The sequence below is a fragment of the Solea senegalensis genome, linkage group LG12 (assembly GCF_019176455.1).
Source record: "Solea senegalensis isolate Sse05_10M linkage group LG12, IFAPA_SoseM_1, whole genome shotgun sequence".
In the NCBI taxonomy this organism is placed as follows: Eukaryota; Metazoa; Chordata; class Actinopteri; order Pleuronectiformes; family Soleidae; genus Solea; species Solea senegalensis.
Window position 1 is genome coordinate 8,913,784 of NC_058032.1, and position 19,360 is coordinate 8,933,143.

Genomic DNA, 19,360 nt, shown 5'->3' on the forward strand with positions numbered 1-19,360 from the left:
GTCAATTTTCCCTTGTACAAACTTGGCTCAAACCTTAAGACCCCTCACCCAAATCTAGAATGTACACTACAGAAATTGAGCCTGGTTAGGGCAAAGTGTGACCGCCCGTTACCAAACATGACCACCAGGGGTAGCTAGTGTTTAATGTATTCTACTTCACCTCTCTCTTCAATCTCAGTGAACACCCTGTTTTATTTTTTTTTTCAAAATCTGCTTTATCAAAGGTGAACTCATTCAATCTCTATCAACTGGACACAAAATGATTTTTCTGTGTTTATGCTTGCACGTGTCTGTTTGTGCTTGTCAGGTGATTTAGTGCCTGAGACAACCATAAGCTGCACTGTAATGAGGCTCAAAGTTGTGGACCAATATTAATAAATGGTAGCCCTGGCAACAGTGTTCGGTGTGTGAGTCAGAGGAGCTCAGAGGGGAAGGCAGGGCACCGTGGCCGACCATGGATGCTGTTCTGAAAACCACCTCCAAGCCTGGCTGTTACCAGCGTCACATCTGTGCCGAACAAGAGTTGAATTATAATGAAATCAGCATGAAATAATCAGCAGGCTCTCACAACAGACAAAACCTTTTTTGGGGGATTAGTTTACCATCAAACCTACAGCGGTGGGAACTGAAGCACTAACAGTTGACTTGTGCTGCAGTGTTTGGATGGTCTGAACAATGTGAAGGATTTGAGTACAGTAAACATTTCAGGAAATAACACGTGTGCTCCCTTTTGTGCTCCGGGGTCTGTGTTGATGCTGTGGTTTGTCATGCACATACCATTGTACCCCTGAGGAGAGGATAATATTTTTAAAAGTGATCATAATAGCTGCGATGTATTTCTAGAGTTATCAACTAGGTATAAATCAGTTAAAGTGCTGCAGAGAGTGGACACATGGCTCCAGAGTCATATTAGACCTTCGACTGTGGGCCACAGAGGGACAATCAGTCACACGTTGTGAAAGATAACGAAGAAACATTGGAAACAAACTGAGAAGAAAAGACAGGACATAACTAATAACATCAAAAACAGTTAATTAGTCCTATAACAAAGACATGGTGACCTCTGTCACGTATACACTGTACAGTCCAGAGCAAAGCCGTCAGTCTTTGTATATAGTAAACAACAACTGACCATGGTGGGGTCACTCACTTACAATCCACACCGCTGCCTTTGTTGACTGTGCCACTGCAGAGGCCCACGGACGCTGATTTCAAATCTTAGCACCTTTAGCCTGGATTACAGCAACATAACCGTTTCTTGTTTTCTTATTTCACATGGAAGTCTAAGTCTGTGGCCAAATATTTCTGCACCTCTCAGCTACATACGACAACACAGAACAGATTAACCATAGATTATATATTTTCATTAACTAAAAATTATTATTTTTTGTTTTTAATCAGGTCCCAAATTTTCAGGACTATTTTAATGTTGAATAAAATGTAATTTGACAGATATTTATCATCGTCAGCGTAGAGTTCCTGTCGTGAGTCAAACACAGTGCATTCTATCTGTCTTTCAACTGTGATCACAAACACATGCTGCATTTGGACGCTCTCTTTATATCTGCACCTTTGCGAACCCGCACATCTTGAAGGAATTAGGAAATTTCAACGAGAGATGTATAAAACAGATCTTCCCTTTTTTCTTCATGATACAATACATAATTTTTGGGTGCTTTGGCATGAAGGAATATGTCCTCCTCCCATTGTGTTGACAAAGTGCTCTCAAACAGAGCAGGGAGCCCAAGTGAAACCAGATTGCTCAGAAATAGAGGAAACTGAAGATAACAGGCAGTAAATCAGACGCTGTTGGAAGACAAAGGTTTGCAGCCAGAGATTCACATTCAGAACAGTAGTAACACCTTTCTGTCACGGCAACAACCAGAAGAATTATAGCCTTTGGTAAAACGCTCTTCTGTACAGTGATGTGATGTGTGATGTCTTCTTTGCGCCGCCATACAGTATATAACAGCTTCACAAATCTGCCTCTGAATGTAAAGCATCATTGTTTATTTCACTTAATGTAGAAAAAAACAAAACAGAATAAGAATCAGTACTGAGCAAGTGAATCTGTAATACTGAAAGATGTTAGATGTTAATGTGTATTCATCTTTTTTCAGCAGGTTAACATAAAAAAATGAGCTATTTGATTTCTAGGTTTCCAGAGCTGAGGTTGATAGTGGTGCTTTCAAGAATGCATTAATATTTTATCAATGTTTATAACACATAAACACATTTTCTGTATGGGAATATGCAGTATAATAACTACAACCACTTTCTACAATAGGGTTTGGTACTGTTCACATTTAAAATTGATACCAGTCCTGGCACTTCTACCTTGAATTCAGTAAAAGTGCTTCATTTTTTATTGCTTATTTGACTTAGAAAGTATTGTAAGTTGTAAAAAGCTTCTCAGTTTCACCTGAGCTATGCTGTAGCTCACAGTTTACAGAGGTAACAGTTCATGATTCTCCCAGACAAATAACGCCTGAGCAGCTGTGCTTGTTGCTCTTTCTCACTTGATTTTTCATGAATCAGTACTTGGTGGAACCAAAGTAATTCAGTCGTCCCTATAAAAAAAGAAAACTGTTAGGTATCCAACCCTAATTACAACTTGTTTTTTACTACGATATTCATGATCTGTTTATAGCCCAGCTTACATTTCTGTTAAAGACAGGAGGAATTAAATGACCCCCCCCACACACATTTGATTTTATGCAGCTGTTGCATCATAAAATGTGTATCGTTCGATATAATAACAAACATTTTTAAATTCTGTGAAATAATATCATTGTGATGGAATACTGTTTTAGGATTTTGACCTTATTTCCTACATAGATGAAGTTTTTGTCACATGATCGACCCCCACATGACCAGAGTAGACACTCATTGGTCCCCTGGTCATTTAAGTTCGAGAGACACTCATTGGTCCCCTGGTCATTTAAGTTCGAGACCCCAGCCCAGATGGGGACTCAAACCAGCAACCCTGCGGTTACGACATTGGACCAACTGTTAGACAGCACTGGGTTTGCTAAACGTTGTTGTGTCCACTTTAGGACGTTTAGCAAAAGAAAATTTACCCAACAAAATGTGGTGAGATGTGATGATTGCAGAGTCGTTTCTCCAGTAAATGAAGACAAATGAAATCTCACACCAATCACGGAACCAGACTGGCAGAGATGACATAACATGGACCAGAGGACTCTGGACTTTAAAGCAGGAATGCAGATATCATGACAGCAGGGTTTTGGGGCAGTAGTTGATGACGGAGTCCTGACTGTGATTACCTGTCAATTCAGCAGCAGATGAATGAGCTGGGCGACTTTGATGCAGCGGCAGGTCACATGCCTGGTGTGCCTGTGTATGTGTGTGTGCGTAAAGTAATGAAGAGTGAGATAGCAAGAAATACTGGGATTACTGGAAGGTCGGGAGCTGTCAGATGAGATGGATGCAAGAAGCCTTTGGTGCTTGAAATCACACACTCACACATGCACACTCTAGGGTGCAGGGTTTGAGTTCTGAGGCGCCAACGCTTCACTTAGCATGCACTGACTCACACATGTTAAAATGTCAATGCACGCGTACACCAGCTCACAAAAGAAAAGATGTGTGTGTACGAGTGTTCATGCTTGCACACACAAAAAAAAACAAAAAAACTTCAGCCTTGCAGTCGGCCCTTGAGCTGCATGTATCCTACTGGGCCACGCTCCAATCAGCGGGATTAATGAAGAGGTATCGCATTTTACAGTAAAGCAGCGTGTGGGGCTCTGGGGACCGAATGGCTGCAGGCTGCCGTTCCTCAAGTCTGTCTTCAATAATGTAATCGACTTTTAGGTTATGAGATAGCATGGTTAAGGCAATTCGCAGAAGTTTGCGGCATGCTTGAGTTATGTTTCCTAACAAGACCATCACATGCAATCTGTGATTCCATAGACCTCAGAGCCTCATGAATATCTACTGTGTAAATGCTCTGCTGCTGAGAAGAAGCATGGTGGCGTAATATGTCAGACGGCATTAGGGAAAAGAATCTAGTTATTTCCTTTTTTTTTTTTTGGTTTTAAAAAATTGGTACCAGAATAATAACTGCTGATCATCAACCTTGAAAAAGCCTGGAATGAGCCTAGTTACTCATAAACTGCTCCGACCAAGTGATGAAATATCAAAAAAGAGTTTTTTATGTGGTTAATCTCATGGTCTGATTATGTTAACAACTAATTCTTAGGGTGGTTTGCTTGGCAATACTCATGATGACATTTAAAGATCAGTTTAATGCAGACCGACGTCAGTATACAATCACCAGAGCCACTCAAGAAGCAAACGCAAACTTTTGAACTGCTTTCATCATAAAGTTAAACCCAAGCGGTTTTCCTTCACTTGATTTTATTTTTTTTGAACAAGGTAGGGGCTCATTCAGTGGCTCTGTCAAGGGCACAGGCTTCTGTCACTCTGGGAAGCTAAAGAACTCTGTCTGGCAGGGTGCAGGCTGATAACAGTATGTGCTTGGTGTGAGGTGACAGAGTCTTGTTCCAATACGCAGCGGCACTACACACTCGTCCAAGGAGATTGTTGCGCTTACATTTGTCTCGCAGGGTGTCAAATTCCAAACCGCTGAGGGAATAACCAAACCTGTTTCAGGCGAGTGGGAGCGCATATCAGGAGAGTACAGTAGATGAGTGTTAGCACAGCGGGTTTCTATTGATAAAGGCCTGATAAGGCCTGGATTGAGTGTGTAACATGTTAAAAGTGAGCAGAGAAATTCTACACTAGTCAAACTAATCCCTCATTATCAGTGTGTTTGTCTCGGGGTCAGCGGGAAAGCAGCACAGCTCTAGGGTGTGTAAGTAAATAGATAATGTGTTTAAAAAAGAGGTCACACGATAAAGGCCCGATTAGTGATGCAGATACATAGAGGTGCATGAACCGAATATAAGAAATATCATACACTAAGGTCAAGAAGGACATCAGGACTTGAACTGAAAAATGTCTGGAGGATTGAGTGTAATCCCAAATCTGACAGCAATGTGTTGTGCAGATAAACTGGGTGGACATACCGAGATAAGAATAAGCGGGCATAAATCATTTTTGAGTCTCTAATTTCAAGAGTGATTAAAGGCAAATGAAATTTTACACCAGTCATAAAACCAGAGTGGCAAAGACGGTCTCAGAACTTTAAATCACGAGTGCTGACAGAATGACAACAGATTTTTAGGTAGTAGCTGATGATGGAGTCCTGACTTTGATTGCGAGTCAATTCAGCTGGCCAGAACGAGTGAAATATTTAAAAAGATTCATGAAAATGCATCCAAAAGTTAGTCCCAGAGCCACTCTGCTGATATGTTTAAAACAAAAAAGATGTTGTCATTATTTTCCTTCTAAAATCGTTCTAATTCTTTGTCCAACCATACTTCCGAAAACCCTCCAATGAAAAGAATCCATTTCAAAAAAACATCCAAGTGTTTGAGTTGTTGATAAAGTTGTCGCTCCATGGGGAGGAAATTAATTCATACTTAGAGGAAGTCCTTGGAAATTGTATTGTTTCATTTGGCAATGGAGGCGTAGGTGGAAAATAACTACTTCTTACAGTTGAATACAGTTGATGTGCGGGAGGCAGATATGTGGCTCCAGAAATAGCTGAAGCCTAGACCAGCATGGATTCCAAACAATGCACCGAACACTGGACTCCATTAGACTTCCCCTGGCCGATAATCTGAGCTTTTTTAATGACATCCGGCGGCCAGAAACGAGCGGTGAAGTCAGGCGACAAGGGACTGAAAGAAAACACCCAAACAAGCAGGCAGGTGGGTTTAGTAAACAGGAAAATACACAGGAGGAAGGCACCTGGTTGAAGCGCACACACTGCCTTCAGGGACATGGGACACACTCCGGCTCATGCTGTGTTGTTTCCTATTGACACACAGTGTTTCCTTACTTCCGGATATCCTGTGCGTGTGTATGTGTGTGTGTGTTTGACTTAGTGAATCTTTCATTGTGTCAGCTTGTTTGTTTAACGATATCTATAACTGGTATCATAAACTGCATGCTGGAATTTGCTCTATGTTAATTACGCATGTTACTGTTATGTGAGGAATGTCATTGTGTCCGTAGATCTCCATGGATGACCAAGTGATCATCAGCCCAAACAGATATCATGCGAGTCTACATATTCCTAATAAAGTTTTCTTTTTCCAGCTTTAATTGACAGTAAGTTAGAATTTTAGGGACCACAGATTGAACGCAAATAAGGAAAAACATTTTGCAGAAGCATTTGCAGACTTTAATGAGCAGGATAACATTGATCAGGTGATTGATCATGACCATGTGTAATGTAAATGGATCAGTTATGGAGACAAAGACACAGAGAATTATCACTGGACTATGAAGTGTGTTTTAGTTGGACGGTGTGTTTCAGCGTTTTAGGTTCACAGGGACAGAGGATTGTTTTTTTACATGCTCAGCACCAAATGCTAAACGTTAGCTGTTAGCCCACAGAAGAGCATTTGACAGCTCTATTTATTCAAATATAAAGCAAAACAGTATCTTAATGGTGGAACAAATGTTTGACAAATTTCTGATGGCCAGAAAATACGAATTAAAATGAACCCAAGAATGAAAATGCTGCTCTGTTATGTTGTTTGCAAACAATACAAGCAGATGACAATATTGGGTCTTTAGCACATTGCTACTCTAAGCAAGGGGATTCATTTCATGCCAGTGACAATGATGCAATGTGACAATCAAATCAAATCATTCATTCATCGTCTACCGCTTTATCCTCCAAGTGAGGGCCGTGGAGCTGCTGGTACCAATCCCAGCTGTCATAGGGCGAAAAGTGGGTCCAACATACCCGGAGAAAACCCATGCACACACACAGAGAACATGCAAACTCCACACAGAAAAGCCCAGACTAGGACACAAACCAGCAACCTTCTTACTTTGAGGCAACAGTGCTAGCCACATGCCCAAATTCACAAATCAGACTTTTTTCTCAGTGGGCTTCTGTAATCTGTACACATAGCATCCCTTGTCCTTAGACCCTCAGTTCAGGTAAGGAACAACTCAAACACAAAGCAGCTCACCTGTTGATTTATGTAAAAGACACACATGTTTAGGTCATTGTGGAGCAAAAAGAAAAGCCAGCAGAGAAGATCAAAGTCAGCCATGTCAGTCATAGGTAATAAAAATAAGTCACTGAAAGTTAAAATTTATGTAAATGTTAATGCAGTGCATTAAATACAAAACAGAACTTTGATTCATTAAATGGGAAGTCCGGGGGTTAAAAGTTTCACATATGGCTGCTGAAACAAAGAGAGTGTATGGAGAGCTTTGGTTCGACGTACGACTTACAGTATTGCACGGCTCACGTCTACACATCCAGAAGCCCATAATAAGCTTCTGAAAGGATTAGTGCGCAGTGCCTAACTTGACCCCCTGACCAGTCAGTGTAAGGCCCCGGCACTACTGCAAACAGACATCAGTGGAGGGAGGGACAGAGCAGGCAACTCTCAGCAACGGCTGCTTTTACTTCGTCCCCACAAAATTCCTTTTCCCCTCTGACACTTGTAAACTACTCCACCATAGCAGGATCTGACCCCATTACAAAGGGAGGACTGCATGTCAGACGTGGCCAGTCAAGTTGGCTCATTATATACATTGGTCGGGGATTAAGCTGTGCTCTGGGAAATGGTGGGAGTTGAGGCTGCTGTCACAGAGAGCTTTAATCCCACGGGCTGCTATTTTGATGCAGATGCAACATATCTGCAAAGCAAGGGGAGATATGAGGACACAACTTAAGGCTAATTCAGTATTTTCATTTTGCTTGATGAAGAATGTCATTATAATCCATGGAAACCGCCATGCAACAATAAGAAAACCTAAGTAAAGTAAAGTGAGGACAAAATCCTTATTTAACTGTTTTATAAGAAGAAAGAGGACACTTCTGTTACTTTTTTACAGGGTAAAGTGAAGACAGAAGAGAGCAAAGTTTTCACGCGTTGAAATATTAATATGAACGCTAAAAATCATTGCACCAGTGTGATACCGAACGACATAAACAGCTCACTATTAAAACTGTCACTTTCAGTTGTCTGAGTGTGTCATTTAGACTGAGGGAACGAAGCAATTTATGTGAAATCCGGCTCATATAATGGCTGAATGCAGCGAATAAAAACAAACCTGCGGGCGATGAGACTCTGCTGCTGCAGCCCTGTCATGTGCAGGACTTTTATGGGTGTCAGCAGTGACCAGTGGAAAAATGTAACCGCTGCAGTAGGCACGCACACGGTGACCTCAGGTGACATATCATCCAGTCTGCCTGTTCGCTCAAACACCTTCGTCTCCCAGCTCTGATGACAAATGCTATTTATAGCACATCTGAGCGGTGTTAATACAGCGCTATACCTTTACACTGTACCCTTATCTAACATTTTTAAGTGATTAAACCGGCCCACATTTTCAGGCTCTATCACCGTGAACAAATGTTATTTTAGCCTGTAAAAAAAAACCAAACCTGTCAACCCCCTTACAGAGTGACAAGCCAAGCATAGCACTGCATATATAACTGAAAAAGAGAGGAAGAGAGATTTCATTGTGTCTCATAATACATTTCACTGATGTTGCAGCAACATCATTTCAAAGGTTGAGATGAAAAACAGGCTGTAAATGTGCTGTACAGGTTCAGCCTATTTATGATCAATTCATGCTGACAGATTATGCAGAATATGCACGGTGAACTTGACCAGTAGCTTTGTTATTTTGTCTCCAAGTACAAAGACTGTGTTACACAGAGAGAGAGAGGTTCAGTGAGGAATAGAAGCTGGGATTGGCTCCAGCGGCCCTGCGACCCCTCGTGTGGAGGATAAAGCAGAGATGAACAGACAATGAACAGAAACTGACATGTACACAGCAGCTCACGTGTATGTGCATTTCATGTTTTGCTTACTATGCACACAACGAAAAATGGTTCTGCTCACATCAACCTCATGCATAAGCCAACATAGAAGGAGGATGAGACGTCAGAGCGTTGTGGAAGAGTGTTAACATTCTTTCTACTAAGGTCACCAGCGTTCTCTGATGCACTGGCAAGAGAGGAGTGAGCAGTGTCACCATTAGATGCCGCTAATTCTTACACACTGGGTCTTTATATCTGCATTACATTTGCACATCACACATTCATTGTTTTGTCTAAAACATCAGAGTACATGAGCAAAAATCTTGACAACAGGATGTTTGAATGGATGCCAAACCAAAGTGGAATGTATGTAAAATCAATGTGTGTTTTTAATTAGTTTGTATGTTTTTTTTATTGTAACCAGTCTAGCTATTTTACCCTGACCTCTCGTACTAAGACGGTATTTTTGCCGAGAGGACTGCTGCACACTGAAAATGTTATCTTTATTAGACCATTCTCTGAAAACCCAGATGGTTGTGCACGCAAAATCCCAGTAGATCAGCAGTTCCTGAAATTCTCAGATCAGGCTGTCTGGCACCAGCAACCATGCAGCACACAAGGTACACCTGTTCAGTAGATGAAAAGGTACACCACAAGAAGTGGCCAGTGAGTGTATATGCACACCATAGACCAGGGATCAGCAGGTTAATGTGGACGAGGGCCAATTTCTTTTGTAAGCAATTGGATATTGGGCCAAAACATCGTATCTTCATAAGGCAAAGTGCCTTAAATGATATGCAAGTAGTTATTTTACAGACACTTACTCCTAAACCTGGCTGTCCATGACAACAGCAGTGTTTTTATTTTTCGACCAAACGTTTAGTTTAGGTTAACTGTCAATTCCATTTTTTCCGAATAAAACTCAATATGAAAATAATTTTTTTTTGTGAAGATACGCAAATAATTTAGGATCAGCATTGTTAAATCACCTGCTGGGCCAGATACTGATGCTGGCTGGCCAGTTTTGGCCCATGGGCCACCAATTGCTGATCACTGCCATAGACTGTAGATGGACAAGATGGACAAGATGGACGTTGACTTTCGGTTACAAAATAAAAAACAAATTTTTTTTGAAGCCTCAAGATTCACTATTTGATCAACTCCATATGCAATTTTTTTTTTTTAAGCCAGACGTTCAGGCTCCTGATGGAATCACACAATGTCCCCTCACACTGTGTCCACTCTAGATGGAAACATACAAAATTGACATTATTTTAAATTAAATAAGATTAACCATGAACCATTAACTCCTCAGCAAAATGTTTACTAATGTTATAAAACAAGTAGGCTAAGACTGTCCTACTTCCTGCGCCTCACTTTTCAAACTGGAAGGTTATACCTAATTTTTATGCTACACACACAATTTAATATAGTATTTATTCTTCTATGCCTACAAAGCCATTCTTTCTAAATTAAGAGGAAATGACTGCAACACTAGACTGAAAAAATGCTCTCTGTGAATCCGTAAGTCGTGTCTGTAGATGAATTTCTCAACCTTTAGTCTCAAACAAGGATACAAAAATAAGCAGGTTGCCTCAGCTAAACAAAAGCATGGTGCTCATAAATCTCCTAGAGGCCCCTCACAGATCTTCCAAGCCATCACATTCACTACAGGGCAGCAGTACGGTAACTTGTGGGTTTGGGGGTCATGGAGGAAAAGCCACAGACATGACACACTGCCACAGCGGGGAGTCTCAACTCCTGCTGAGGTGCTGCAACCCATCATGTGGTATTTCCTGATTGTATGTCTAACCTTTTAGCAATTTTGTGACAGCCCGCGGTGTGCATGAGTGCATAACATGATTTTTGCCCAGGGAGGGCATGTTTGCAGTGTTACAGTCCATGGAGTTCAGAAAGAGGGAAAGGGACGGATAGACGTGTTTTTTATAGAAACTTAACTATAACTTTTGTTTTTGAATAATCTATGACCTTTAAAAGTCAACTGGCTGTCTTATGTTCACCATGTGGCGCAGAGGCATATTTCTGTCTGTCTATCAAAGGGAGTTGTTTTGAGATCTGAGCCTTGTCCGGGGCTCTGCAGAGTTGTCAAAGCATTCATAAGAGAAGCGCTTGAGTGTAGTTTCACTCCTAATAAAAAACAATTCCAGATCCTCAGAACCAGGGGAGCTTCTCTGTGGAGCTGTTTTAGCCATTTAAAGCCTATTCTGATATATTAGACACTGCTGTGGGTGTATGTGGTAACTGATATGTACTGATTATTGACACTGATTATTGCTCCAACTAATTATTATTTTCACCATCGATTAATCTCTCAATTATTTCCATGAAACACCTTTGGTCTGTAAATATCATAAATCTCAACTGATAGTTTCCTAACCCCTAAAATGTTGTGTCCACACACCAAAATGATTCAGTTTTAATGATTTATTTGTTATATGGAGCAAAGGATCTTGTTTTAATTTAAAACAAAACACAATTAAAAGATAGCCGGCGATTAATTTAGCAATAGCCACATGACCCTAATGTGGTGGATAAGGCAGTAGATGATGAATGAATGAATTATTCAACAATAGATTAATGATAGATCAATTGAATAACTTACAGCTCTAATCTTAATGGTTCAGTTTGTAGTTTCACATGCAGCCTAAAAATGCAAAATTAAGCCAGACGTGCAAGGTGCTTGAGGGTCGCATGCCTGTCATGTCTGCCGTTACTAAGCAACCAAAACCTTCGCTGCTCGATGTGTGTGAAAAAAAACCTGTGTGGTGTGTATCCTCTCCATCACCTCCTGATTCAGAAACTTTGTCTTGATGACGGAGGTGTGGAGTTCATTTCACAGTGGAGTTTCACCTACTTCTTTTGTGGAAAGATGCACTGAAAGCACTGCAATGCGATGCACACACACCCTAAAAAAGCAATTAACAAACAACTCAAACTGTAAATGTCTTTCTTTTTAAGACCTTCATGGCTGAAACCAAACTATGAAACTGTGCAGATTTAAAAGGCAAACACCAGTCCCATACCATCTTTTCATGGACTGTCTGTAGCGGATGCTTCAACTCACTAACAACAAACAGATATCCACTCTAATAATCACTGTCAGTGCACTCAGGGCAGAAAGTGAGAGTCTGTTTGTGCTGACATTAGACAATAACCCGAAATCTGCAGACAGCTGTTGGCTGGTTACCAAGCAGGGATACACTGGGTAAAGTAGAATGTTCATTCAAATTTCACGGCCTCATAGAGAAAACACTTCTTTGCCACACACACAAACAGAGCTTAGATCAGTGTGAAGTCATTTTCAGTTTATGGGCGACCTCCAGATTAAGTTAGAATCAGCTCACACTCCCAATTTATGACACGTCTGCAAACTGTCAAAGTGACAGCTCATGAGACTGGGCCAGCACTCAACTATATTACTTTAATTACATCTAACATTTTATGCTTATTGCATTCAATTTCTTTTCATAACATAAATATAACAAATACTCTTTACAAAGGAAAGGTATAAATGCCAAGAGCTGATATTTGATAATTCAATTAAAAGATCAAAAAGCATTTGCAGAGGTTGTAAGTCTTGTATTATTTTGTGATATTAAATAACATTTTGACACCGTAAATATCTTCTGTGGATCTATTTTATTTCAACGTTACCTTAGAAAAGAAGCTCAATCGCAGTGGAAGCTTTTGTAGATTAAATCAATCACTATAGCTGTGATGTAGGCCTTAGAAAAAAGTCAATTGCAGTTGGTGTCAGCTAACTTTTATCATCTTGGTTGTTTGAATACACGTATAAAGAGTCACAGTAAAAAGCTGATCACCTTTGAAACAGGTGCCTTTTTCATGTCTCAATTTATTTCAGGCTTCATCAAATGCTTTCAGACAGTGACTTTTTTTTTTCTTCCCCAGAACAGAACATATAAATAAAGATTTTGTCTCTTCTAAATAAAGAAGAGACACACTGTAGTAGTGAAAACTACAATACTTAAGCCTCAGCTGACTTCACTCTATATGTTTTTTGAACTCAGGTGCATGTTGACTTTTAAAAAAGAAATCCAATGTTCATGAAGCCACCAAATCTAAGCAGGTTATCCGTGAGACCAAAATTTCACAAGTTTGAGGATGTCAAACACCGTCTTTCTTCTGCTGGCAACCTTTTCTAAAAGACAAATATTTTTCTACCGTGTTAATAAACAGCCACATTTGTTTGCACCGCCAATATCGCACAACCACTTGACTTCTGCCCTTCAGTTCCAGTCAAAACAGGCACAAAAACAACAACACAATGGAGTTTAAAAGTATATTAAGTCTACAGGTGCTCAATATCGGTGATGAAGAGCCTGCTCCCATAACAATAGCTACATTCTTGGCCGTCCTGGTGGATGTGGAGATGGTGTCCAGGTTGACATTCTTCACTGTTTCCTCGACGCATGCTGCGCTACCTCAAGGGCCTTGAGCAGCCCACATATTTTCCAGGCCGCACATCCTCAACGGTGATGGAGCAGAGATTCCAGGGGCTTATAGGCAGCAGGTGTGAGGCCAAGGCGGACTTTCCAAGGATGTTAAGTCAATGGATAGACACATTAATATCCTTCCCCTACCTCTGCAAACAAAGGGACTGGAATGCAGGAGGATGCCTGTCTGCAAGCCACAGATGGCAGAGATATGGTCTTCTGAATAGGATCCTGATCACTGGTCAAAGATAGTTTACACACTGGCGGCTCACTGGGACTTTTTAGCTGGACCGGAATCAAAATAAAAAAGTGAAAACCGCAGGTATAACAATCCCCTACAGGGCTTCAAAGTTTGTCCCAAACACAAAATACAATTTTAAAGCCATATATTGAAGATTTTAGTCAGACTAAGACCATAATTTGGTTTTCTCAGTGTCATGTAATTTGGGCTAAAATCCAGCTAGTCTTAGTTGGACTAGCATACTTGGATAATGTGATTCATAGTACGATTACTCCTGCATTTATACGCTTAGTCGGACTTGGCGTTCTGTGTATGCACCAACATTAACTCCCCAGTTTCTCCCTGATCATACATTGGTGGCAACACAGCAACCTCTAATTTGTATCACAATTAACATGTACAGCAGGTACTAAACATACAGCACGACAGTGTTTTTCTGTGACGTAAAGGTCAACAGGAAACTGATTCAATATGCACTGGCTTATAGAGAGATACAGGATCACCTAGGGATGTTGAGACAGACATACACAGATGCTAATTCGGTTTTCTCTTCCGCACGTATACTCGGACTTGGCAAGTTGTCCGAGTTGTCACTGGAGTTACGGCCGCAGCTCAATTAAACTGTGCACGTACTGACTGTGTCTATGCGTTGAAGCAAGAATTCATTCAAATCAGTGAAAAGGGCTTGAGAAAGGTGTCTGTTTAGACATCAGTTAAACTTGTGGTCAACAAAAAATAGGAACGTATTACCACTTTCTGTTTCTGCTTTCTGACTCTAACCACATTTTAAATATCACCATGGTGATTGCTGGAGATGGGCTTGAGAGCTGAAATTGCACATAATTACTCTATCTCAGCTTGAGTGAATTCTCAGAGGCTTAAGTGCAGGGAACAAAGCTCTTAAACAGCAACAAGGACAGAAAAAGACCATTTCGGAGAGACACACACAAGTTCCTAAAATATCAGTCATCTGATTTATGATTTTATTTCTTTCTAAAACACAGGGTTGTTGACCTATTGGACTGCACCTCTCCTTTATTTTTTGTTTTAATTTTCACCATCATTCAACATACCTGAGAGATCACAAATCAAAATCAGTTTTATTAGATGCAAGTGTTAAACTGAGCAAGCACAGAGTTGATGGACAGACAGACCCTCAAACCATTATCACAATAGTTCATCTATAACCACAGCCAGCTGCACACAAGCTGTTTAACGTTACAATACCTGCCCAATGCAAACGTAGTGGAAACAAGTGGTGTAGAAACCTAAACATTTAGCCAAATAAACACCACTGTAATATTTCCACAAACTTTTCAGGCCCAACTGAATTGAGATTGAATTAAAATGGGATGTCCATTTTGCTGGATGACCAGCATGAAACCAAATATGGTAAATAATGAAGGTGTCATGTCCTACCAAAACCATGCATATTTTTTTTTTCAAAGTCGTCTGAACAGATGATGTAACAGAAACTGTTCAAAACACTGGCAAATAGAAAAAATCAACAATCTTCCACCTGAGCAGTGGTATAACTTGATTTAGGACGAAGAAAATTAGATTTTGCAAATGTCTCATCATCCTACAATAAATATTATGTAACTCTATAACACCTTTGTGTAGTTCTGTAGTGTAAAGTGCTGGAACAGCCACTAAGAGGAACTTGCGGTAAGATGTCTTGCCCAGAGACACACTGGCATGTAGACTAGCCTGGAACCCTATCTCCGCCCTTCAGTTGGAAGGTGACTAACTGTACCACTGAACCACAGCTACCCCATATATACAGTATAAAAAGAACTGAACTGCAGTATCACCAGTGCTACCACATCTTCTTGGTGTTTATTGGCATGTTATATCACTATGTTTCCTTAGTACTTTGGTACATGTTAATTTGATAAAAATGTATTTAATATTATTTTTTCTCCTTGACACAAAGTAGATTCCACCCTAAACCCTATTCCTTTCCTTTTATCCTCTTCTTACATACTGTGTAGAGTATTTCATTCATACCTTGCATAAACTAAAAACTATGTAAACTAAAAGCTGTTTATCTAGTTGACATGTGGATTATTTAAAGTGTAAACAGCAATCAAATTTATTTCAGATGTGTTGCCTTTCCACTGAGTGTTTCTGTAGCTACTTCTTGAAAACAACACCAACCTTTAGACTAGTCACCATGGCCACTGGAGTGGCCTCAGCTGGCTTGTCAAGGTGTTTTAATGCTGCCTGTTGATTGATGACTCCATTACTGTACCACAGCATGCTGTGTCACCCCCAGCTGCACACATCACTGGCACACTGCCCTCCCTATCTGAGGATGTTGTCTTATTGTTTGGCTCTTCACAACACAAATATGTACAAAAACAAGAAACTCTAACAAAAAAAGAATCGCCTCCAGAAATACATCCTGATGATAAGAGAAATGTCTGATTAGAGAAAGCAGCCGGGAGATGAGGCAAGTGTTCCTGACCGCAGTGACGGTGCCAACATCCTGCTGGAGATGATCCTGACATAATGTCCAGAGGATCCAGACCGCAGCAACTGGGCTAAAAAGAGGTCGTCCAGCTGTTCTTTCATTTGACCGAACTACTGAAGCAGAACAGCACAAAAAGAGAAGAAGGTAAAGCCACTACAACAAACAAGGTATGGGCCAGATCAAGGTGCTCTCCCATCGTCAACCTGCACGCTATCTGAACCACATTAGTCAAGCCTGAAAAGACTCCCCACAAGAGTACTGAGGATGGACGAGCAGCAGGGAGGCAGATGAAAAGCAAGTTATGAAGAAGGGAAAAAAAGAAACAGACAGAAAAAGTCAAAACTTTTCCGTTTTGTTCAAGACAAAGGCTGAGACTTTTTGTCAACACGCAGCCACATGAGCCTGACCACTAATAAGTCCCAGGTGTTCATGTCTGTGAGGTGTTAATTCTGAAGAGTCCGGCCCTCTGTGGCCTTGGGGCAGCACCAAACATTGCAGCGTGGAGGACCCATGAGACCTGACCGTACTGTCACACAAGATCAGATATTGCATTTATTTTGTTGCTTGAAAGTATAGGGCTCATTTGTTTTACTGACACACATGTCTCTATGGTACACAAGATGTAAGTCTTTCCCTAGCTGTTGTAAAAAGTGTAAATTCATTCAGTGTATGCTTGTTTGTGTATGTCCATGAACATGCTAAAGGGCATACTCTCTGAAATTGATACAGCACCACAGCAACCATCGGGGGTCCTCCAAAATGTACTGCTTTACAATTAAAAACAAAACAAAAAAGGCAATCTAAGGAGAAGATGTTTCGTGTTAGATTCTTAAAAAAACACTGAATATTTCCTGCTACTAAAATCTAATGTCTAACATTTTATCTTACATTGACTGAGTGTTTGTATATGCTGCCATTTTCAGAGGGAGAACAGAGCAGAACATGACTGGAGGGAGCAAATATCATTCAACTTGCTGATTAGATCTGCAGTGAACCAGGATATGAAGCCTGAATGAATGTGGACAGGAGACTCCTAAATTACCCTACCTCCTGGCTCAACTCTGAGGCTTATAAAAACATACTTGTAATTCATTCCTTTAGGCAAATGCAACAATGCTAACATGTAAATTAAGACAAGGAGCCAATTTCCTTTTCCAATTATGACTTTTATTTAGTTTTATTCCCAGTTTGATACTTTGCCAGAAAACTGCCGCCGCAATCTAAACAGAAATCAAACTTAAAATAAATCAAATGTATCTCAATGGGAAGAGCAGCCAAAGCCCATTTACTACAGTCTACAAACTGTTTAATGTATATGGTGATGGAATGTGCCACTTACACTAACAGTTTGTAATAGAGTCTGATGTGAAACAAGGAAATAGCAGGAATGCAGTTGCAGTCATGTGTAGTGTATTTGTTGGAGGCAGAAACATAATATACTGAGCCCTACACTAAACCCCACTGAGCTGCTGGGCACCTGTTTTCTGCAAACACCAGCAAGCCTTTGCACCTCACAACAACACCATCCCCCTCGACGCTGAAATCTTCTCCTCAAGGGATTCTAACTCCTCTTATCACAGCTCCATGGATCCTCTCTCCTGGATTATTCTCATCCTGCGCACTGACTAGTGGCTGCCAGCAGGCCACGACTGCCCGACACAGATGGGAGTCCAGGACCGTGATGGCTTCCATATGTCACATTGCTCCTCAAGTTGGTGCTTCTTTTTTTTTCTTCTTTTTTTTTTTTTTTCAATGTTTTCTTTCCATCTCTCATCTCTTTCTCTGTTTTGCTCTTTAAAATGGCCTGAACAGGGAGGGAGAGGTGAGTGCCGTCCAGGTTGGACAGGGTCAAACGTGATGCTCATTAATACATTTCAGCGCCAAGCGAGGATTCAGTCACAGCTTGAAGTCTACCTTTCACTGAAAGATTATTGTGAGGTTAAAGACTGCAAGGTTAAAACAAGCACATTTTACTGCCAAAAAACCACCAGGAGATAATTTGTGCATTTTGGAGTGCCCTCAGTCTTCACTGGGGCCTTGGAATTGGACCCATGGTGAAATTTCCCACCATAACTCCTTCCTCCATTAACTGTCACGAGCTTGAGACGTCTTAAAACCACCCTAGGGACACTGTGACATGGCTCTGTGTTGTTGTATGGTAAATATGAACCAATTGGAAGCTGAAAAGCTCATTTTGACATTGCAACACTGGGAGGTTTTCTCCTCTTGACTGACACACGAGAACACTAATATTCCCTGCCTGATTATAATCCCCATAGTCGACCTCATTAGCCAGGCATCCGCATTGAACCCTGGCTGAGTAGGGTCCAGGAGCTCAGCTGTCAGTCAACACCTTTTTCTTCAAACAAAGGGCATCGGGGAGAAATAATCCAGCTTTCTCTCTCTCTGGAGCTTATGAACAGCCTGTTTTGGGATTTGTGCAGACCTATGCATGCAAACATGTCACGCATGACACGTTTGGCTAAATGTTTTGGGGCACATCCAAACACAAAAACTTATCATGAACATGTGAAAGAAAACAAGAAAGGAAATATCGCTGGAGTTGGAAGTCTAGTTTTACTTGACATAATGCAACTCATTTCAAATTCTTTATCACTACACTTTCACATCCAGGACATGGCCCAGATCTCTGCAGGTACTAGGACCCACTTTTCTCTTGAAACTTCTCCCATGAGCCCTCACACAAAGTAATTCATTGTAAAAAGTGCATGTTAATGCAAATTAACACTTCTACGTTAAGGTTCACATCCCCAATAAAGCCTGCACTTTCCATACTAAAGGAATTAGCTGAATTCCTCAAGGTTCAGGTTCTGGACAAAGGTTGGTTTGAGGTTCCTCTGTGAACTTTGCGTTGTCTTTCTGTAGATGTCGCTCCATTCAACCGTACCTTTGATGCACCACTCCACACAAACACATCAGTGTTTAAAGCAACATGATTTCAGAGGCCTCCTCTCTACATAATGGGGTGAAAAAAAACCTATAAAATGACACTGGCTATGGGCAGTCTGCTGCTTCAAAACACAGAGCTGCCAAGGTGATTTACGGCGTGCTCACTTTTCCTGAGGGTGACAGCAGAGACAGAGAGGAAGAGTGATTCGGGCCTTTGTGAGGTCTGCTCATAAAAGCTTGAGCGATGAGACCCCATTGCTCTCATAACATTCCTTTGTTGTTTGGGTAACATACCTAAACAGAAAATGATACGCTTTTCATGGCATTTGTAGAGTCACCAAACACTGACGCCACTCACTCGTGTTAATGAA